The 24,025-nt window shown below is 38.0% G+C and overlaps 2 protein-coding genes across 13 annotated transcripts in view; one reads left to right on the top strand and one right to left on the bottom strand.

Annotated features, from left to right (window-relative positions):
• The window catches only part of MED12L (mediator complex subunit 12L), a 366,898-nt gene that overhangs the window by 187,194 nt on the left and 155,679 nt on the right, over positions 1-24,025 (bottom strand). The gene's annotated exons all lie outside the window — the stretch shown is intronic.
• Positions 1-24,025, top strand: part of P2RY14 (purinergic receptor P2Y14) — a 66,091-nt gene that overhangs the window by 27,993 nt on the left and 14,073 nt on the right. For 2 of the 8 annotated variants that reach the window (XM_064378804.1, XM_012437078.2), the window contains one exon: positions 11,876-11,971. The exons of 4 other annotated variants lie outside the window; for them this stretch is intronic. The gene's annotated coding sequence lies outside the window, so the exon portion shown is untranslated. Of the gene's footprint in view, positions 1-102; positions 7,180-11,875; positions 11,972-24,025 lie in introns of those variants that run through there. 2 more of the 8 variants (XM_012437080.2, XM_012437081.2) reach the window with 2 other exon arrangements.

Here is a 24,025-nt window from a genome sequence, read left to right as displayed (position 1 = left end):
TGTGTCTTCATCCCTTCCTTACTGAGACCACAGAGTAAAGCACAGACGAGAATATATCCTATTACCTCAGGCATGTTGAGGCAAAAATGTAAAGCTCTGAGAAGCACTCCATCATGGGTGCCCCATCCTTAATGGTTTGAGTTCACCAGGCTACTGCATATGAGATCTTATTTCTTCTTGTATTATAATTTGGAAATACTTTCTGTGAGTTATGTATGGCTGTATAGCTAAAAGAAATTTCCCATAACCACAGTGGCTGGGTCAAAGACCTAGTCAAATTTGGATCTTTCCATAACAATTAACATTCATTAAAAACACAAAGCATAGCATTCTATTTCCATCTATCACATGTTCAACAATACAGTTTTGAAAACACTGTAAAGCAACAATTAGCCTGTCATAGTAAAAAGAGCCCCTACCATTTACTAACCTTAGAACTGGGCGTTATAGTAAGAAAATACACCTTATGTGATTTAAACTTTCCAACAACTTTAATGACGGAGGTAGTACTAGACTCTTTTTGCAGATGAGGAAACAGACTGAGAGAGATTATATAACTAGCCCAAGGTCCCTGGTTTATAAGAGGCAGAGCTGCTGGCTTTTATACCCAAATTTAACTCTATATATCACATATGTAGCATTAACTGCAAAGAATTACAATTAATCAAATCCTGACCTTGTCTCCATGGTGGAGTAAACAAGTTCACTATTTTTTAATTCATTTGTCCTGGATAAAACACTAGCTATGGCCAAAGGTTTCATCTCAGGGGCCAGTTTTGATAGAGTTTCTGAGCTCCCCTATAGAAGGACTGGAAAGCTGCAGGAAAAAAGGCATGTGCTCAGTTAGAGATGTCCGCAAAGGCCCACAACAGCATAGACCCTCTTCCTCAGCCATCGTAGAACCACATTTGATGGGTATTTACACCCCACCGCCTCCCCAACCTCACACTGTCCACCCCCTCCAACTGCCTGTTCTGCTGAGCAATTTAACTGCCATGGACTTTCTGTCTACCCTACTGTATGCTCATTATCTACACACTCCCTCCCTCAACTTTTGAACTATGGCAAAAGTTGAGGTAAATATTTAAGTCGCACTGTATGTCACACATGAAGGGTAACCATTAGTATAAATCCCAAAACAGCCTTTTTACAAACAAATGGAAGTCACTGTATCCCTCTCACATTCCCTGTTGTTTGGCTATTAGTTCTATTCTCAGATTGCTTATTCTTACATGAAACTGGTCTCCAAACAGTTTCATCAATTCCATAAGCCAATCCTCAGCCTGCCTATTTGTGACTCAAAAGTTCCTATCTTTTAAGTCCTTCTCTACATTTTTAAACGAATACAAGCAAAGGCCTTTCTTATTATGATACTACATTTATGTTAAGTATAATATAAGGTTTCTGGGAAAACTACAAAAAAAGAGCTGCAAGGCAAAGTATCAGAATCTGATTTAGACTATTGGTAGCAGATAAATCTCAACTAGGAAGGCAAGAATGAAAAACACAGTTTTGGAAGGTGTATATATATCATGTATGTGACATTAACAAGCAGCAATAATTGCAACCTGCCAAAAGCAAAATGCCTAAAACTGGTAAGCTAGAAGGTCTCTCTAGTGAAATATAACACAAAGGTATTAATAACGAGTACACTTGTCAACACAAATCTCCTCTGCATGTTGAGTTGTGCTAAGAAGCATCTATGCTGAAAAAGTTTTAACATCTACATAAACATACACTTGGACTTCACATATTTCTCTAAATGCAGCTGTTCACAAAAGTACTTTTAAGCTTATACATACACGTCTACCTAAGAGCTAGATTAAATAAGGTTTGGTTCAATATATAATATAGAAATAATAAGAGCTAACATTTATATAGCATGTTTACATACAGCTAACATTTATATAACATTTATATAGAACTAATTATAAATAGGAAAATGGGCAGGCAGAACCCAGAGGGAAGCCTGCTCTCATTAGACACAACAAGACAGCAAGGTTTCCCCTGGTCACTAGATGAAACTAACTGTAAGCCTCCGCTACAAATAAAACTCATATAGCTCTAGTTATGTGAATGAAAGATGCTAATTTATCAAAAAAATTATGTACATAATTATAAAAGGGAAACATGCAGGGTGAGCTAGCTAAATCCTCATCTTCCACATAAAGAAGTCGACAGATACTTTCAAAAGCCAAGAACCTACAGTTACATAGGAAATACAGGCACTACTATCTAAAAATAGCTAAAAGGAGAAAGAGGTAGCTACTAGGGCATAAGAAAAGGGTATAGACTGCTATATTTTTCATTTTAAGTTTTTAAAAATTGTTTCTTATAACTTTGATAAATCTTAAAAGTTTAAATTAACAAAAAAAAACAAGAAAAATTTTAAAAAAGATCTATCAAATGTATACATTTCTTGGACAAGAAGAAGAAAAAAGGAAAAGTAATGGAGTCCCCACTGATTAAATACAATTGCCTTGAATATAAAAGACATTTTCAGTGGCGCTAAGTCTTAGGAGTCAAGAGTCCACAGATTGCTCTCAGCAAAAGGATGATGTTCCAAGCTCAAAAAGTCATCCTGGACAGCCTGGCAATATGGATGACAGAGGCTGCAGAAAAGTCAACTGCCCCACTTCATTCCCCAGGCAGGCCAAATGACTCCATGAATGAGACTGAAGCAACATCAACAAAATACCCACCTCCCCAAACCCTCACCCCACAAAAAAAGAAAAAAATCACAAGACACAGCCATCACCATCTGTGATACAGTACAAGGCCTGAAGGGGTGGCCTAAGCAGAATGAAATTAAGCACTATAGGAATTCAGAGAGAGGAAAACATTCATTCTCCGTAAGAAGATAAAGGAAAGCTCCACAAAAGTGGAATTTAAGAGGGCCCTTGCGAGGATTAGGAAACAGCCTAACAAAGGCCAGAGGTGACTGAACAAATGGTGTGTTTGGAAATGAACACGATCTAAGCCATATTAAAGTGTACATCTCATGCTGCTGATGCTCCACTCAAAAATGGAGCAAGGGGTAAGAACGGAAGGCCCCGGGACAGTCAATGGTTTCCTGCACAGTGTGAAACTGTAGACACGATCAACTTGAGTGCAGTGTATGTGCCTCTCAAATTAACTCATTTACAGGAATATACTCTCCATATTTAACTTGGCTTCTTTTTCTTGGAACAGGCTCTTAAATCCCAGAAACTGACATTTATCTCATTATACAGGGTGCCTGTCATGACCCCAGATCACCAAAAGTCCTTAGCTGCGTGCTAGTTGATTCTGTCAATACATTTTCCTTACAATTTCCCAAGAGTGTTAACCTCAAAAGACAGGGACTTTAGTTTCAGGCAATATCAGTTCTCCCTATAGCTCACAAAATACAGTATTTATTTTAGGGGTAAGTCTCCTTAAAATAAATATTCCCCTAAATATATACACATTCCCTATGTCATTTTAATGTAGTACATGCTCCTTCTAACACTACAATCATTGTTTTAAATCAATAAAATGGGACCAGGTTTGATCCGCACAACCCCAAAGAGCAGTTTTGGTTAAAATATACACATTTTACTCAAGGTTTTCTGGACAAGTTCTAGCAGTTAGTAGATTACATATGAACAAACCTATTCCTTCACAGCAAACTGAGTATGTATAAAAGACAGTCTATTTTTACACATCATAAGCCTTCAAAAATAAAAAAGAACATATTAACTTTTACTTTTTTACTTTTACTCTGGCCTTTATGAATCATTTACAAAACACAAGTATAAGTAAAACTTGAAAGAAAGACAAAATTAAGGAAGCAACACATCTTTACTTTTATATTCCTTTAATTCAATGAATAAAAATATCAGGTGCCGAAAGATACAAAATGAAGACACTTCCCTGGCTCTTAACAGCTCACAATCTAATTGGCAGAAACAACTGGCCGACAATCAAAAATCAGTACTGATGCTGGAGGTTTCAATTTTGTGTGTGAAAAATCAGACCTTGGCAATGACCTTGAGCAGCAGGATATAAATAACTCCCAAAAGCTTAACATTCCAATAATGGAACACTAGACATACATAGGTTAAGCACTACTCCTGGGTGTACCTCACACAGTATTTAATATAGAAGGTTACTAATATATGATTAGTTGGTTGACTGGATAAAGAGATGCATAGAAGAATGAATGAATTGAGATACGACTAGTACTTCTTGGTAATAGAGAGGAAGGTGAGTTTATCCTGCATAGGGAGGGAGGAGATGGGTAGTTCAGGAAAAACCTCCCATAGGAAAGGGTGAGCCAACTGCATCTAAAAGTGGTGTTTCCACAGGGATGATAAACACTCAGGATAAACAGAACTCAGACAAATTTATTACACAGCTATATAATTATTTCAAGTTATGTTAAAAGAACCACAAAATCTGTGACTTGAAAGCTATTTTTACTTAGGATGAGGGTAAACATTTAATTTTTAAGGTGATTTCATGTACACAAATATCAGATATACACAGATCAGGTGGCATGTGGATATAAAAAAGACCGAGAATTACACAAATAGCGAAATTTTTAAAAATGCAATTCAAATTCAGGATAAGCCAGGTGAAAGGAGAGGAGAATTATTCCAGAGAGCTATTCTAGGCAGAGGAAAGATCTTAGACCCAAGCAAGGAGCAAGAGCCACAGATACTCACAGAGCGTTCAAACCAGTGAGTGTTGCTGTGATATACAGACCAAGGCAAATAGTGGCTGAAGATGAGGTATCAAATTACAGAGAACTCAGTACCGAATTAAACACCATGAACTTATCTTGTAAGAGTTAGAGACTCACAAAAGGGACATAGCTCTGCTTGTATTTTGAGGGATTCCTCTCACGAGTGAGTGGAGGACAGACCCTGTGGGTGGGAGGCAGACTGAAGGCAGGGAACACAAACAAAAAATGACCTGAGGTTTGGTGGGAATAACAGTCAAGGAATACTTAAGCATAAAAAAAAAAAAAAAAGTCACCAGGCTCTGGTGACTGACTGGCTGGGAATGGATGAGACAGAGTGTTTAATGGTTGACAGCCTGGGTGATGGGTAGATGGTGTTATCACAAATTGAGAGAGAAGGACATATTGAGTAGGAAGAACCCAAGGAGCATCTGGGTAGAAAGGTACAAGGAACAACAGTGTACAGAGGTGCAAGGTAGTGAGAGAGGCCGGCAGAGATGTCACAAGTGCTAACAGGGCAGGACAAGGGCAGAGAAAGGCAAAAGCATGGGGCAGAGGATAGAATCCATAAAAATCAACGTTTAAGGGCAAGCCCTTAATCATGGAGGAGGTGTCAGAAAGGTACAAGAACCATATGCCAAAGTACCAAGGAAAGAATCATCATCAAAAGCTGCCTTAATGCCTCATATCCATTAAGATGGCTACTACTAGAAAAAGAACAAACACAACACACAAACAGAAAACAAGTGTTAGCAAAGATGTGGGGAAACTGGCACCCTTGTGCACTGTTGGTGGGAACCTAAAATGGTTCAGCCTCTATGCAAAACAGTACAGCAACTCCTTTACAAAATTATAGCTAGAATAGTCAACTTCGTAGAGAAGAATGGTAGTTACCAGGGACTAGAGGCAAGGGAAAATGGGGAATTATTATTTAATGAGTACAGAATTTTAGTTTTGCAAGATGAAAAGAGTTCTAGAGATGGATGGTGATGATGGCTGCACAATAATGTGAATGTAATTAACATCACTGAACGCTTGAAAATAGTTAAGTTCGTCAATGTTATGTGTATTTTACCACAATCCCCAAAAAGCTACCTAAAAGACAAAAAATAATCTTTCGAAATGTCCACTTGGATTGAGCAATTCGCAGTGAGGTGGTCTTAGGCAGTTCTGGAAAAGTGCTGAGGACAGAAGGCAGAGTGGATGGACTAGATTACAGAGTGAATGGGAAAGTAGAGACAGCAAATGCAGACCATTTCCAACAAGTTTGGATAAGAAGATAAAGGTATCACTTGGATGACTGCTAATAAAGAGGACTCACACTTACGGGAGAGCTTTGAGGGTTTTCCTATTATTTGACAATGATAATAGGCATGATTGATCATGAGCATGCCTCTCTAGGACAGCGGGAAAGAAACTGGTAAAATGGGTAATGTCAATGCTATAGGCCCTAAACTGGATGAATTCAAGTAGATAGAGTATAGGAGACCCAGGCCTTTCCTCCTTAAAGATGTATTATGATTGTATTAATCCAGAGCATAATTTCAGAAGGCTCCAGAAACAATTTGTTAAAGAAGGAAATATCTTGACATTGGAGTCAACCCAGGACAGAAACAGAATGTTATGAAACCAGATTTAAGTCAAGGGGGTAATGTGAAGAAAGTTTAGAGACCCCAAAGCCCCAATTCAAGGCTGGAAATGTGTCAGGACAACAGATGAAGTAGAGGAGGCACTGTCATGCATCAAGTCCATCCCTTGAACAGGATAAGTCTAGAGGAGCAAATCCCCCAAGTCCCAGAGGAGATAGTATAGTCCTTTCAATATCTCTTCCCATTAGACAGTTATCTTGCCCTGCAACGATCAAGACCCTCAGGTTAACACCTACTTAAACAGCTTTCCCGCCTCCTTCCCTGGCACTGAAAGAAGAAAACGTGCAAATGTTTTACTCTCAAATATTTTTTGGTTTTGAACAACTTTCAAAATGTTAGTTTGAAGCCATGTGAATTACAACTTAAAAATACTTCTCAATAAATACAGAAGCTATTATTACAACAGCTTCACAGGAAAAGGTCATAAACAAGCATGGGAAATATCTAGCCTCCTGCTGGCTGGAGTTCTCACTTGCTGGGTCTCTTTCCACAGCCGGTTTCATACAATTTACTATTTAGTCAGGTCTTGGTAATCTATAACCCTAAGTAAATCCAAATCAGATCCAAGTTATACAAGCACGTATTAGAACTGGGCTCCAAAGAACCCTGGACATCTGTAGTACCTGACATTCAAGCATTTGGCAAGATGTCAATATTTCAGAGAGCACTTTAAATGTTTTGATTTGAGAGCTAATGCAGTGCTTCCCACTGGTCAACACGAGCAGTCCAGGCAGACAGCAAAATCTATTTCCTTTAACACCAAATGCTACACTCAGTTGCTGATCCTATCTTGCCTACAGAGAACCTAAGAGACTGGAAAAATTGGTAAGTAAGAAAATTCCATTTAATGCCGAATACAGTTAAATAATATTTGCAATTCCAATAGAAAATGGCTTTGTGCGGTGCTGACATCCTAAATTCTTCTTTTTTTAATGGATGGAGTCACAGAGTTATCAGCTAGGCAAGACTTTTCCAAATTCAAGTAATAAACCAAATCTAGTTAACTTTTCCCGGTAAATATCCTTTTTTAATTTGATAAGGCATGATTTCCTTTCATGGGGCTCGTGTATTAGGCATTAGGAAATTCCCGTTTTAAAAAAATTGTAAACTTACTTTAGGAGACAGTCAGATGGGTATGTGGGTAGTGAGAAAAGATAGTATTTGAGATGAGAAAGTAGACCAGTACAGCTGGGTTATGATGTATGTAATCCTCAGAGCAAAGGCAGTCTAATAAAGAACAAAGATACTGAAGAAAGAAAACAAAAACTAGACGGTTTGATTTAAAAGCACAAAATGCTAAAACTCCACAAAAACTGAAACCAAAGGTGAAATACTTCATGCAAGGCAGCTTGTGAAGTCTTCCCTGAAATATTAAATGTACAGGTCACTAGTATGGATTTAATGGTGAGTCACAATTTATTTTCAAAGGAAATAAATAGGAATTAAATAGGTTTCATAGTTGCTATTTTATTTTTTATTAGTGTCTTAGGTTTTAATTTTCCTCGCCTTAATTCTTCTGATTCTTCCCTCTGAGTATTAAACATTTAAATAACAAACATTCAGAGCATTTTTTGTTTTAATTTGTGGATGACAAGGACAAGGAATATTAAATTGATTGTTGTTTTTCTATAAATTATGTAGTAATTTCTAAAAATCTAGACTAATAATTCAGAAACTTAACACATATCTTAGAATCTCCTCCACATTATTTCCCAGACTCCCTCCACCAAAAAAGAAAGAAAGTAAACAAAAGAAAATCTTTTTAAAAGGAGTTCTGCCTTCTGAAGAAATTATAACAACACTGCAACTAAGGGAAGGCAGAGCTTTTTTAAAACCTGAGACTCGACATTTGTTGACTCTCTAAATGAAGAAAATGCAACTTCTTAAGTCCCAATTCACTTTTATACCTCCCAACTTTCTTGCCAGTATTCCACAATCAAAAGAAAGCATTCACAAGAGAAATGAAAAAAAAATTATGTGTATGGGTATATGTGTGTGTGTGTATGTAAATATATATATATAATATACCACTGTGTGTGTATATATACACATTTACATAACCCACTGTGAAGGTGTGTGTTTGTGTATGTGTGTATATCCCAGTTAACATAATTAAATTGACTAGACTAGCATTTGCAACTCTCCACATCAGTCCATCAGTCCCATCCATTATAGGGAAGATACTTCATTGCCTTTAGTATTTCTTCAACACAAAATATTTTACAGGTTGCTAGAGATCAAGGGGAACAAATCTAGAGTAAAAGTTTTGTTTTGAAAAATATAATAAAATGTAGGTTTACTTGCCTTTTGCCATACTCTCTTCTATACTGATACAAATTCATGTATTTTAACATTTGTAATTTTACTAATAACTTTGGTATTGCCACTTTTTGAGATAAAAAATAGTAAAATATCAGCAATCTGATGACTCAACCTAATAAAGAGATACAGTCTCAAAACCCAATGCCAGATGCCAACGGGTAAGGAGAAAACCACTAATGATATTTTACATAATTTTTATGTGATAGCAAGATCTAAGACTTCTAACACTTCCAAGTACAAGTATTAAACTCTTATGAGTACAGTACCCAGTTTTTTTGTTTTTTTTTTTAAAGAAAGAAAGAAAGAGAAAGAGAAAGGGAGAGAGAGAACAGGAGTCTTGCTCTATTGCCCAGGCTGGAATGCAATCTAGAAATAGTTATTAAAAACCTCTTTTACGCCAATAATTGCTTAACAGCGGAGACAGGAAGGAATAAGGGAAGAAAATAACAAACAGCCAACCAATATTTCATTTAAGTCTGTGAAATGCTATGCAAATGCTGAAAAGGTCACTTTCAAAGTAGGGGTAATGTAATACTGAGAAAAATGTATGTTCTGTGGACCTGGGGTGAAGAATTCTATAAATAGTCACTGAGTTTACTTGTTCCAGGTCTGAGTTCAAATCACAGATGTCCCTGTTAATTTTCTATCTTGTTGATCCATCTAATATTAACAATGTGGTGTCAAAGTCTCCCGCAATTATTGTGTGGGAGTCCAAGTCTCTTTATAAGTTATTAAGAATTTGCCTTATGTATCTGGGTGTTCCTATACTGGGTGCACATATATTTATGATCATTGACTCCTGTTGTTACATTGATCCTTTTACCATTATGTAATGTCCTTCTTTGTTTCTTTTAGTCTTTGTTACTATTAAAGTCTATTGCCAGAGACAAAGGTTACAACTCCTGCTTTTTTGTTGTTTTTTTTTTTTTGCTCTCCATTTGATTGGTAAGTCTTCCACCAACTCTTTAAGTCTTAGTGTGTCCTTGCTTATGAGATGGATCTGGATACAGCGTACCGATGGTTTTGACTGTTTATTCAATTTGCCTTGTCTGTGTCTTTGATTGGGGCATTTAATCCATTTAAATTTAGGATTAATATTGATATTTGCGAGTTTAATATTGTCGTTTAATGCTAGCTGGCTATTTTTCCCATTAGTTGATATATATTCTTCATTATGGAGATACTCTTTACCTTTTGGTAAGTTTTTGGGATGACTGATACTGGTTGTTCTTTTCTGTGTATAGTGCTTCTTTCAGAAGCTCTTGTAAAGCAGGCCTGGTGGTGATGAAATCTCTGAGAGCTTGCTTGTTCGTGAAAAATTTTATTTTTCCTTCATTTATAAAGCTTAGTTTGGCTGGATATGTGATTCTGGGTTGAAAATTCTTTTCTTTGAGGCTGTTGAATATTGACCTCCACTCTCTTCTAGCTGAGAGATCTGCTGTGAGTCTGATAGGCTTCCCTTTATAGGTAACCTGACCTTAGAGAATTTTCTAGCTGCCCTTAGAGAATTTTCTCCTTTATTTCAACTCTGGTGAATCTAACGAGTATGTGTCTTGGGGTTGCTCTACTTGAGGAATATCTTTGTGGTGTTCTCTGTATTACTTGGGGTTGAGTATTGTCCTGCCTTACTAGGTTAGGAAAGTTTTCCTGAATAATTTCCTGAAGAATATTTTCCAGCTTGGATTCATTCTCTTCATGACATTCATGTACACCTATCAAACGTAAATTAAGTCTTTTCACATAGTCCCATATTTCTTGGAGACTTTGTTCATTCCTTTTTACTTTCTTCTCTAATCTTGTCTTCTCATTTCATTTCATTAAGTTGGTCTTCGACCTCTGTTATCCTTTCTTCTGCTTGATCAATTCGACTGTTAAAACCTGTGCATACTTCACGGAGTTCTCGTATTGTATTCTTCAATTCCATTAATTCACTTATATTCCTCTCTAAATTGTCTATTCTCGTTAGGATTTTGTCAAACCTTTTTTCAAGGTTCTTAGTTTCTTTACATTGGGCTAGAAAATGTTCTTTTAACTCACAGAAGTTTCTTATTATCCACATTCTGAAGTATAAATCTGTTAATGGAACACACTCGTTCTCCATCAGGCCTTGTTCCCTTGTTGATGAGGAACTGTGATCCCCTGTAGAGGGAGAGGCATTCTGATTTTGGGTATTCTCACCTTTTTACACTGGTTTCTTCCCATCATTGTAAATTTATCCACCTGTCGTCTTTGTAATTACCGACTTTCAAATTAGGTCTCTGAGTGGACGTCCAACTTGTTGATTCCCAGTGCTGGAATCTGAGCAACCCACTGCGCCAGCTAAAACAGCGGCATTAAGATTCATGGTGCTTTTCTGCCCAGGAATCTCTGGTCTGGCTTCCTTCTTGAGTCCCTTTTTCAATCAGCTGAATAGGCAACTCTGCCTTCCCAGAGCTCCAAACGTTGACCAAAAGGGGACCCAGTCCCATTTACTCTGCACCGGGAACCGCCACACCGAGGTGCCAGCAAAACCACCGCACCGGCCACAAGAGTCATGCTGGCAACCCGTGAGACTCCTCCGCTGGGAATCTCCTGCTCTGTGAGCAACAAAAATTCGTCTGAAAGTGTGGTGTCCTCTCGTTCTCTGCACTTTCACTGGGAGCTACAATCCTGAGCTGTTAGTAATCGGCCATCTTGAATCTCTCTCATACCCTGTTTTCAAAGTCTTTACACAGAAACTCTCATCTCATTGGATGTTTTCAGCAACCAGAAGCCACTGGGAAAGGACTTCTATTCTTGCCCCTGTTTTACCAATTAATAAATTAGGTTCTAGAGAGGCTCAGTGACTCAGGCAAGATGACACAGCTTATCAAGACCAAGCATGGTACTTTAAGAATAAAATCATCTGGCTTCACATCCACTACCCTTTCACCTATCGCTCCTTGTCTCTGACCTAAGGAAATGACCAGGTCCAATAAATACCAGGATTTATATATAAATACAAGTTAGAGATGCAAGAGTGTACAAAACTGGTCAGTCTCTTGACTGTATATTTACAAAACAATGGCAATAATCACACTGTATAAAATAGTCAATATTATTGGGACTCAGCTTTTTATAGAAGCAATCTTGCATGGTGGATAAAGGAGATGCTTACAGATAAACAACTAGGTCTGAATCTGCCATGATCTTCAGCTACATCTTTTGTTTTGTTTTTTAGCTCTTTTCAACTGTGACCCTCTTCTGTGCCACTTCCTATTAAATAGATTCAAAAAAAGATAAAGCCAAACAGCTGCTGAGAAACTAAACAAGACACGTGAGTACCTGGCACACAGCAGCTATTCAATAAAAATGGAGTTCCCTTCCCATCATTGCTAATAATTTATTAGGTTAATAGTGTAAAATCCCACTGGAAATTGCTTGAGCTGTAATCTGAGAGTCAGAGGACCAAAAAAGAAATCATAGAAATAAAGGGAAATGAGTACCTCTCCCAATTTACCTGCTGTCACTCCCACAAAAAACTGGGCATCATGTCAGTACAGATGTAGTGAGCATCTATCAACACATGCCCACTGACTACCTACTACCATAAGTAACCAACACTTTAAACAATGGGGCAATTCCTTCCAGACCAGAACAGTGGGCCTGACAATTATGGAGCCTGGAGTTCTGGGTCAGTGGCTGTGAGAGCCACAGGTGGCGGCCATTACAAAAAAAAAACGGTGGGAGAAAGACATGAGGATTACTACTTGTGTGATTCACACATTTGGTGGGTGGATAAACAAATAACCTTAAAATAAATCTCAAGAAAACAAAGTGAAATATATGTGTTCTGTACAAGTGACAAAGACGAACTTGGGAAGTTTTGTATATTTTTAAATTTAATTACTGTTCATAAAATGTGGTGTCCTTTTTTGATATTTATAGACAGTTCAGCATAATACATGTATTTAATAGCTTAAAAGCTGAAATGTTAAAACAAGCAAACTAACAACAATAACAAAATCTCTTATTAGAAAATAAAGCTAAATATATTTTAGTTGAGAATTCTGAAATTTTTGGTCTCAGGATCCTTTTTACTCTTAAAAAATTACTGAGGACCTGAAAGAGCTTCTTTGTGTGTATACCTATCCATATTTATTATATTAGAAATCAAAATTATAAGTTATAAAACCTTTAAATAGCATGTTAACATAAGTAACATTTTTATAAAAAATGTTTTCAAAAAAATTTATGTCAAGAAGTGGCATTATTCTACATTTTTACAAATCTCCTCAACCTCTGGCCTAGAGAAGACAGCTAGATTCTCATATCCATTTCCATGTCCAATCTCTTCCAAAACATTTAGGTTTAGGTAAAAGTATGTTGAAAAAACGCCAATCTCATACAGATAAATAATGGCCTTCTGGATTTTCTTCTCTGATAGCACAAAACTCAACAGGTGGTTCTTTAAAGCATGACTGTAATTTTGGATCTAAAACCGTATCAATGAATATTTTATATGTCATAACATTGAAATCTTTTGGTCTGTTTTGACCTTTAAGTGGATGTTTTACTTATGCTCAATTTTATAACATCATGCATTGGTCATGCAGAGAAAATACATTCATGCATAAATGTATAACTATAAACACTTTTCATTCTACAGTACCAAAAAATCATACTAATATTGCCCCTCCTCTCAGTGTCAATACCAGAAAGCTATGAAACTCACAACAGCAGATAGAAGCTTTCCAAAATTCTGCTTTCGGATTGAAAGCTCGAATTTTATCATTGTCAAAAATTGTCTCTCAGTTCAGTTTTGAGAAAATGTTTGCCCAACATCCAAGTCAAATTATTATGCTTTATCATTCTATCAGGTAAAAATGGTGTTCCATAAAAAATGCATCTAATTCAGCTTATAACTCAATTACGTAAGTGTTCATTACTCTAGCCAATCACCTTAAGTAGCAAATGTACTTTTTACATAATTACTATTTTGGCATACAAAATATTAAAAAGACACATATGGTTGAGATTTAATAAAATAATTAGTATTGCTTTATTAAGCAATTGGTAACTCTGGTTTTTCTTTTTATTGTTTAAGATTGTACATCAGCAAGGTATAAAATGTGATGAACAGTTGAGTGCACTGCCTTGATTTGTTCTAAGACATCTGAACATTTTACACATCATGGCTTTTGTACCATCAGTGCAAATTTCAGCACAATAAAAATGGCAAATAACATCTCAGTACTCTTATAAAGATGGATTTGATTTCATAGTGTCCCTGAAAGGGTGTCAGGAACCCCTGTGGTTCTGCAGACCACACTTTAAAATCCACTGTTCTAGATATTGGGACAGAAAAGTTTTAAGATAAAAAAAAATAGTGAGAAAAGAAGAAAACAATAATTTTATCATTAAAATTCATAAATTTTGCTTCCTGAAATATAACTGTAAAAGTAAAAAAAAAAAAAGTCACAATCTAGAAGCCTTATTTACAGTAGAGACACCAAATAAGATGTCAATGATATTCAAAGAAGTCCTACAAATCAATAAGAGCATAAACAACCCAACAGAAAAATAAGCAGAAAACGTGACTAGACATTTCATAGAAATAGCCAGTGATCACATGAAGAGATGCCCATATCATTTGAGATCACTGTACAAATGAAGACCACAATGTAGTAACATTTCATAAGCAAAAACTTTTAAATCTCAAAAGATAAAATGTCAGAGAGGACTGACATCCACAGGATCACTACACATCATTGGTAGGAATATAAACTACTGTAACTTCTTTGGAAAACAGTTTGGCAGCCAGGTCCAGCACTTTGGGAGGCCAAGATGGGTGGATCACCTGAGCTCAGGAATTTGAGACAAGCCTGGCCAACACGGTGAAACCCTATCTCTACTAAAAATACAAAACATTAGCCGGGCATGGTGGCTCGCACCTGTAGTTCCAGCTACTTGAGAGGTTGAGGTAGGAAAATCGCTTGAACCCAAGAGGTGGAGGTTGCAGTGAGCCAAGATCGTGCCACTGCACTCCAGCCTGAACGACAGAGTGAGACTCCATCTTCAAAAAAAATAAACAGTTTGGCATCATTTCCTAAAGTTTAACATTCATATTGTCTATGACTCAGCAATTTAACTCCTAGGTGTATATCCATGAGAAACTTCCAAATGTCCATCAATAGGCAACAAGGATATGCATCTCAGCATGACTCACAAGGGCAAAAATCTGGAAATACCTCAAAGACAAGGAATTGAATTAACTATGATACAGTCATGTAGCGGAATGCTATACTGTGATCAAAACAAAATTAATGATAGCAAAATTATATATATGAAATCGAATTTTATATATTTATATGTCAGTAAAATATATAGAAAAATCATTAAAAAGATTACATACAGTTTTACAATCGGGCACACACACTTTTAGGAATTCATATAGATGTTACAAAAATATATAAAACAGGAAAGTGAAAGATTGAAGAATACAGGATTCAAGTAATGTGGAATAAAAGTATCCAGTGAGATGGCATGGGGGATGGCATCTAGACAAGAGCAGCTGCTTATTGTCAAGATTTTGGCTTTCGTTTTGGTTACTGAGTCTGAAGGAGATTATTATCATTAAGAATAACAAAATAAATCTGTAAAAAGCCATCCTTGCCTGACTGCTACATAACAAGAATGTGCCATGAATCAAGAATTATGACTATTCTAATTTTGTGATCCAGAGATTTAAAAGGATATCTCCATATGTTAATCTATTATGCACAAAGTGACAATTCAAAATATAAAAGTTCATTTCCAAACTCGAGAAGTGCTGAACAAATTCATCATTTAACAGTTAAGGAAATTCTTAATTTGACCAAAGTTGTATGAGTAAGTTCATTCTGAAATTCCATAAATATTCATTGGGCTTCTACTGTAGGGTAGGCTCTATTCTGGGACCTCCTAATTTTGCCATGAACAAGAGAAATAAATTCTGGTCTGGTAAAGCTTACCTTTAAGAAGGGCTGTATGTAAGAATACGGGGAGAGGAGAAGAAATAAGTTAAAAAAAATTAGGTTGGTGCAAAAGTAATTGCAGTTTTTGCCATTTTAAGTAATCACAAAAACCATGATTACTTTTGCACCAACCTAATATTTTAAACAACAAAGGAAGACAAAGAGAAAACAAACCATGGTAAAAGACTAGAGAATGCCACATAGGGGTATGGCTGTGTTAGATGCTGTGAACAGGAAAGGCCTTGCTGAGAAGGTGACATTCTAACAGAGACCAGCATGTGGCAGCCACACAAAGGTACCAGAGACAATCACAGGCAGAAGCCAGCTCCAAGGACCTCTGCCTAAGTGAGTTAGTTGCTTTTAGGTCTTTACAAAATCAAACTTTAACCCCACTATAAGGAATATTCAAATATACTTGAACATTCCTGCTACTCTATGCAGAGCTTGACAAAATTCAGCTGGTCATGCTTGCAGGGCCCTGCCCCAATCAGTTTGCAAAGGTCCAGAAACGTTTCACAATGAAACTAACAAAAACCTGTACCTGCTCAGAGTTCTGCCAGGCACTGGGTGACCAAAAAGCTCAAGCGGGTAGGTTAAGCTTTTACTTTTTATTTTGAATTTTTGTTTCACTGGACCAAAGTACCTAAGTAGCTTAATAATCTACATCTACAGGGAATATTGGTTTGCTTGCCAAAGGCACTAAGTATCTGCTACCCTGCTTTCTTCGCAACCTCTACCACATACAAAAAAACACACCTGAACTTTTTTCACAAGTTAACCATGACCATGATGTGGTTAGAAACAGAAGGGATGGAAGACAATTGACTGGAACTTTTGCTGCTGCAGGCTAGACAGATTCACATTATAAGTAAAAGAGTCACACAGCTGAGCAGAGGCTCTGCTACCCACCAGGAGAGTGATGGTGACCCCTGGCTAAGGAACCTGAGAGCAAGGCCAATGACAGTCCACATTATAAGGGCATCTCTTCTGCCAGGCTCCTCCCAGACATTTACTAGAGAGGCATGCAACCAAGTTAACATACAGGTTGGATACTACAGTCACTGAGTCTTCAAAGGGTTGGGTCCCAGTTGTAGGTGCTCTGGTTACCATATCTGGGAACTTACTCAACCCATTAAGCTCCCTTCATCTTTCTTCCTGTGTAAAATAAGGAGATTTTTGGTCATTCATCAGAAAGTTTATACAGCACCTACTATGAACCATTTGCTGGGTTAAGTGAAAATGCAAAGCTCTCTCCCCATACAGTAAAACAGACAAGCTAGTAAAAACAAATACTTTCAACAGGATGCAATATTTTCTATTGATTAAGGCTGTAAATTGGCAATGACCTCGATTCAAATCTCAGCTCTACCACATACTATCTGCAATATTTAAGACAGCTTATCCAAGCTCTCTAGGCATTGGTATCCTCAAATGTAAAACAGGATTACTTCTATCTTGTCAGGACCACTTGTAGCTTTAAAAGTTACTAACTGTAGTTATTCAGTTTCACTGCTGCATAAAATTTCACTAGGCAAATAATGTTGTTTTTTTTTGTTTTGTTTTGTTTTGTTTTGTTTTACCCATTCTCCTGTCAATAATCATCTGGGTTATTTCCACATTTTTGCTATTATAAACAGTGCTTCTATGAGCGTTATTGTACACACTTTCTGGCATGCATCTGCAAGAGTTTTCTAGGACATACAACTAAAAGTGAAAATGCTCCGCTATAGGGTGAGTGAACGCTCATCTTCACCAAATATTTCCAATTCCTTTTCCAAAGTGATCAACTTTTTAAATTTCTCTACTCAGCATTATTATTATTATTTTTTTTTTTGAGACGGAGTTTCACTCTTGTTACCCAGGCTGGAGTGCAATGACGTGATCTCGGCTCACCGCAAACTCCGCCTCCTGGGTTCAGGCAATTCTCCTGTCTCAGCCTCCTGAGTAGCTGGGATTACAGGCACACGCCACCATGCCCAGCTAATTTTTTGTATTTTTAGTAGAGACAGGGTTTCACCATGTTGACCAGGATGGTCTCGATCTCTTGACCTCATGATCCACCCACCTCGGCCTCCCAAAGTGCTGGGATTACAGGCGTGAGCCACCGCGCCCAGCCCCAGCATTATGTTTTTAAAGTCCTAAATGACTACATATAGCACGAACAATTTTTACAAAGGAATGTATGTACATACGGATTAAAATCATTAGTTTTAAAAGGGAGGAAAAAAGAAACACTATTCAGGACAGTTACCTCAGGGCAGAGAAATGCAGACGGCAGAGGAAGAGCAGGAATGATCCAAGAGTGCCTGTTGGACTCTTGCTCTCAAGTCGGTGCTGTGTTCTTTTTGTTGTGCTTTAACTTATACTACATATAGTCTTTTCAAAGTATCAAACATTCCATTGAAAAGAAAGACTATTTTTAAAAGCAATTAGGACTGTCTGTGTTTGGTACAACACAAAGCTCAAAATGAATGGCAGCTACTGCTACAGAATGTGATGAGAATAAGAGATAACAAGGTAGTGTAGCTTATGGTGAGGCAAGACTCAACTCAGCAGACATGAGAGTGCTTCCCTGTGGAGGTGAAGCAGCTGGGCTCGTCAATATCCACAGCTGCAAATGACCCAGATCTGTAGAAACTAGAGATGTTCAGGGAAGGAGGGGAAAGAAATGGGGCTGCTCAGATGCCAGAACAGCAGGTTCTGAGCTCCAAGAGGGCAGGGACAGGTGTTTTTCACTGCTTTATCACCAATAGCATACACACTATTTGGTAACAGGTGTTAAAAGAATATTTGATAGGTGAAAAGAAAATTTTGTTTTATAGATGATGGTTTTAAACAATGTTTTGTTTTTCTTTTTGTTGTTGTTGTTGAGACGGAGTTTGGGTCTGTCGCCCAGGCTGGAGTGCAGTGGCGTGATCTCGGCTCACCATAATCCCTGCCTCCCAGGTTCAAGCAATTCTCCTGCCCCAGCCTCCTGAGTAGCTGGGACCACAGGCTTGTGCCACCATGCCGGCTAATTTTTTTTGTATTTTTAGTAGAAACGGGGTTTCACCATGTTAGCCAGGATGGTCTCGATCTCCTGACCTTGTGATCCACCTGCCTCGGCCTCAGAAAGTGCTGGGATTACAGATGTGAGCCACCACCCCTGGCCAACTTTTTTTTTTTTTTTTTTGGTGAAAAAAAAAAACAAAAAACCAAACTTCTAGGTTCAGGGGTACATGCAAAGGTTTATTAAATAGGTAAACTCATGTCGCAGGGGTTTGTTGCAGATTTGTCAGGTACTAAGCCTAGTACCCAATAGTTATCTTTTCTGCTCCTTTCCCTCCTACCACCCTCTACCCTAAAGTAGGCCCCAGTGTCTATTGTTCCCTTCGTGTCCATGAGTTATCGCTATTTAGCTCCCACTTATAAGAGAGAAGACACAGTATTTGGTTTTCCATTCCTGTGTTAGTTTGCTAAGGATAATGGTTTCGAGCTCCATCCATATTCCTACAAAAGGCATGATCTCATTCTTTTTTATGGCTGCATAGTATTCCATAGTGTGTATGTGCCATATTTTCTTTATCCAATCTGTCATTGATGGGCATTTAGGTTGATCCCATGCCTTTGCTATTGTGAAACAGTGCTGAAATGACCATTCATGTACATGTATCTTTATGACAGAATGATTTATATTCCTCTGTATATATATACCCAGTAATGGGATTGCCGGGTCAAATAGTAGTTCTGTTTTCACACAAATCAGAATGACTATTATTAAAAAGGCAAAAAATAACAGATGCTGGCAAGGTTGCAGAGAAAAGAGAACAGTTATACACACTGGTGGGAGTGTAAATTAGTTCAACCATTGTGGAAAGCAATGTTGGGAATGCTCAAAGAGCTACAAACAATATTTTAAATAAAGACTACTTTGGCATAGAAGAATAGATAGAAAGAGAAAAGAAAATGGCCCAAAATAGAACAAGAAACACCAATTCTAAGGATGGGCAGAGGAGACCCCACAGGAAAGTAAGAAGGAAAAGTGAGAAAAATAGCAGAGACATCCGGGAGACTGTTATTAGGCATTTATTACCTATCAGGCACTGAGCTCAGAACCATTCCCTCAAAACTAATACACACATATATATGCATATATGCATATATCGGCAAGAAAGTACATAAATACACAAGTTTATATACAGATACAACATAACACTGTTTTCTTGTACCGAAGCACTTTGAAAATAAGCTGGAGGTAATCATGACCCTTCCCTTCTAAATAAATACTTCAATATGCATCTCTAAATACTCTCTCGCTTGCTCACACCGTAAATATTTCTGGGAAGATTATTATTCAGTAATATCACCTAATCTAGAATCTGTATTCAGATTTACACAACTGTCTCAAAACCATTTGTATGGCTCTTTCCCCCACAGTCAACAATCACCACTCATTCATGGTGTTATTTCTCTTTGGCTTCTTTTAATCTAGGACTATCTGCTTCCAGCCCATCATGTTTGTTTGTTTCTCATAGCATTTATTTTTTTTTTAAAAAAAGAATCTAGGCTGGTTATTTTATCAAATGTTCCATGTTCTAAATTTGTCTGATTACTCACTGAAGATTTTTGATACAGTTTATTACAAAGCTATGCTGCATACATCTAATTGCATCATATCAGGAGGCACATAATGTCAAATTATCTCATTTTTGGTAAGTTTCATCATTCAGTGACCACCAGATCTCTTGCTGAGAGGTATACTTTTTATTACTCTAAATGACAAGGGAGTATGCTTTCAGACTGAAAGATCCTATTCTCCCATGCCCATTCACCCAGTGGCTTTTGGGCACAATTGAAGATTGGTGCCTGAATCAGATATCACACTGAGGTTGCAAAACGGTGATGTCCTAAATTCTACCCTTCTTCTACCTTTATTATTCAGCATTCTTCTGTAAACAAGGGCTTTCTCATTTGCATCCTACCTTTTTGTAATCTGTACATTTAATGTCACTATAAACTCCTGAATTTGCTTTGGTTTTCAATGTATTTTCATCTGTTACTATCATTCTCATTAATACCCAAATTGCCCCAGATCTAAGAGTGCCCTCAAGTGGGCTTCTGTGTCCTTTTTTAGCATTTCCCCATTGGTCTGAGCACTTCCTTGCTTTCTGACCCAAAGATGTCGCAACTCAGCTTATACTTTTCCTGTGTCTGATCTGAAATCAGTTATTTCTCTTAAGGAGCCCTGGTTCCTTTCAGTGGATAGTGAGAGTTCAAAACAAGATGAGCTCACTGACACTGGGAAGTCACTACTTCTGCATTAGCAGGGGGGGTTTTACTTTTGTTTTTTAAAAATGGCTTGATCAAGTTTACAGCTACTGGGGTGTTGTGACTTCCGGACATACAGATTTTTTTACTTTGTTTTATTAAGGACTTTGAGCAGGTTTAAAGTTTGAAGGGAAGTAGCCTCTAGACAGAAAAAGATGCTGAAAATACTAAAGAGAAAAGCAGTAACACATAGAGAGGGTTCAAAGAAAGATTAGAAGGGAGCAGGTGTAAGGCTGCATTTAAAAAATAAAAAGCATGGAGTAAAACAAAACTAGTCCTGGCATGTTTCATACAGTCCAAGGACACCATGAGCATCAAAGTATAGTGTATAGTATAAATAGAAATGAGTGCTTAACAGATTTTTTTTACATACAGATATTATATCCAAGGCAATAATGAAATGGCATCTAATGGCTCCCCCGGGGCACGGCAAGACATAAGACTATTTTCTTACACTGTACCTAAGTGACTCCTATTGAAATCCATCGGACAGGTGAAACATCACAAAAGGTCTAAAAAAGACACGTACATTCAACAACAGATCCCAACATGTGAGCCTAGGACTCATAAAAAGTAAAGGTCTTTGATTTCAAATACAGCTTGAACACCATCTTCAAGCTACATAAAAATGCACCTTTCACCCTTAAGTCCTACTAAGTTTGCAACTAACACAGTTGCTCCACTGTTGTATGCTCTATTTAATGAAATGCAAATTCGTTTAACTGCTCAACTCATAAGTTATTACCACGGTGTGTTTTACTAAAATCAAAGATCCTTCTAACAGGGATTAATACAGAAAAAAGGGAGGAAACATATAACACTTTGGGTTAGAAAGTGTATGGGAATCACTTCTGTCCAGTATTTCTACTCCCACTTAAAATTCTGGATATTTATATTCTTTTCCTTTGGCTATATAAGCCTAATCTTGAACAAACATACAAGTGCTTGATATTTCGCTAAGCAGTTAAAGCTGTTGTTTTCTCACAAATGGAAATCCGTATCCATCTTCACAGCGAAGGATAACTACTAATGGTCTAAAAGCCCCATGATCTGCAGATCTGAGTACTGCTTGCCTGAGAAATGCAAACACCATCTCAGTGAGGCAAAAAGAGGTCAAGGATTCATTTCCTTGCCTGGCCCCAGGGAATAGGACCACATATTCCAAAACAATGCTGCAGAAGAACAGCCTGGAAAAAATTCAGTAATTCAGGCAGCTCAACCTAGTTCCAGGAGAAAAAGGAACTGAGTTACGCAGAGCTTTGTGCCACTCTCATGAAAGATTAGCCTTGTGTATGGACTGCTAAATAAGAACTGAAACACTCTGTGCTTCCTACATACGCTCTATTGCTGAGTGCCACTTCCTGTGACCACAACAGAGGGGTCATCAGAAGCAAAACCTCTCCCAATTTGTCCCGTGTGCAAGCACCGCTGGGCCACACACTTGAGGAAGCTCAGAGCACTCCGCAAAGGGTCTACTGTGCCTGCTGCAGCCCTGCATTTCAGTGCAGAAGAGACTTAAATAAACTTGGAGAAGCAGGGGAAACTGTCAGGAGCCTGCCCTGGGGGAAGGACTAGGAGACTGAGTCCCAGAGGCATTTGTTTATTCTGTTATCAGCTGAGTCACTCCCTATATGCACAATGTTCCCACAGAGTCACACCCGGCCTCACACCAGGTATTTGATTCTTAAGGGAACAGGAACCCTGGAGGTAACTACTACTTCCCCTTCATTTTAGACATGTAAAAACTGATACACAAAGGCAGTTAGTAATTATTGCAATATCCTAGCTTTTAAGAAATTGAGCCATGCATGTAGCCAAGGCCCACTGCATCCCACAAGCATGCAGGTAATCATTATGCTGCACTATCTGTCCATTATTCCAACAGAGCAGTAAATAAAGCCTACTTCACATTCCTAGATCTTAGCATATGGATTACTTATTGTTGATGAGTTATTCAATTACAGTTAAGGTTTGATCCCAACAAGAAAGCTAAATTCTCTTCCTGTATCAAAACAATCTCAAATATACCTACGATTAAGGGGCCATTCCAGTGGTTCTCAGGAAAATTTAGAAATGTCTGAGGACATATCTGGTTGTACAAATCATGGGGTTCTACTGGCACCTAGTGGATACAGGCCAGGGATGCAGCTAAACAACCAACAATGCACACGACAGCCCATCCACATGAAACTGAAACCCAAAACACAGTCAACAGTGAGTGCCAAGTTGAGAAACCCTGGACTATTCCAAATATTACAGGTGAAAACTTGCAAGTCCATCCTGACTACCCGGATACAGTCCCTAGGGTAAAGGCTAACAGTGGCTGACCATTTTCCTGGCCCCCAAAGTTTGGCATTGGGCAAGACTGTATGACCACGTATCTGTCGGAGGTCACGAGATGCCTATGCCACACCTCACCCTCCACTGGCAGCTCCCATGATCCACTTGCATAATCACAAAGTGAAGACAGGCTGGAGTTCTTAGACACACCCAATATGCCAGACTCCAACTCTGCCACAAGCTCTGCTAAAAGTGTTTTGAGGGAAGTGGTTAGAAAACAAAGACTATGTTTGGACATTATCAGTTTATAATCCATCCTAATCCAGCCCCTATTCCATGCATAATCAAGAGTTGGATCTGTTTGTAGCAGAAATTCAGATTTCTTTTATCTTCATGGGTTGTAAAGTTTGTGAATAGGAAGATCAAGAGGGAATCAACAGAGGGCTGAGTTTATGCTTTGGTGGAAGAGGAAGTTCTTGGGTATCTGCAATTCGGCCTAAGAACATTCAGATATTTCTAAACGTAAAAACTTTAGCACAGCTCCTCATTGAAAGTATGTGACCACAGCATTCAGCCAATTTTAAGTTATATTAACACATGTTGGTCACTGACCTGGATTCTAACTGAAGGTAAAGTCAATGGGTCATAGCAGCAGGAGTTAGGATCAAGTGACCTGATCAAGAGCTCACATCTAATGTCAGAGAAAACTGGCTGAAGGTAACAGATAGCAGCAAGCAGAGCAGCAAGCAGTGCCAGGAGCCCCAAGGGATCCACCTGTGGCATCCCAA

Source organism: Aotus nancymaae, unplaced genomic scaffold (assembly GCF_030222135.1).
Source record: "Aotus nancymaae isolate 86718 unplaced genomic scaffold, 86718_ANA_hifiasm-v0.15.2.pri h1tg000019l, whole genome shotgun sequence".
Taxonomy (NCBI): Eukaryota; Metazoa; Chordata; class Mammalia; order Primates; family Aotidae; genus Aotus; species Aotus nancymaae.
The sequence above is the reverse complement of the archived record's forward strand: the minus strand, read 5'-3'. Positions and strand labels throughout refer to the sequence as shown.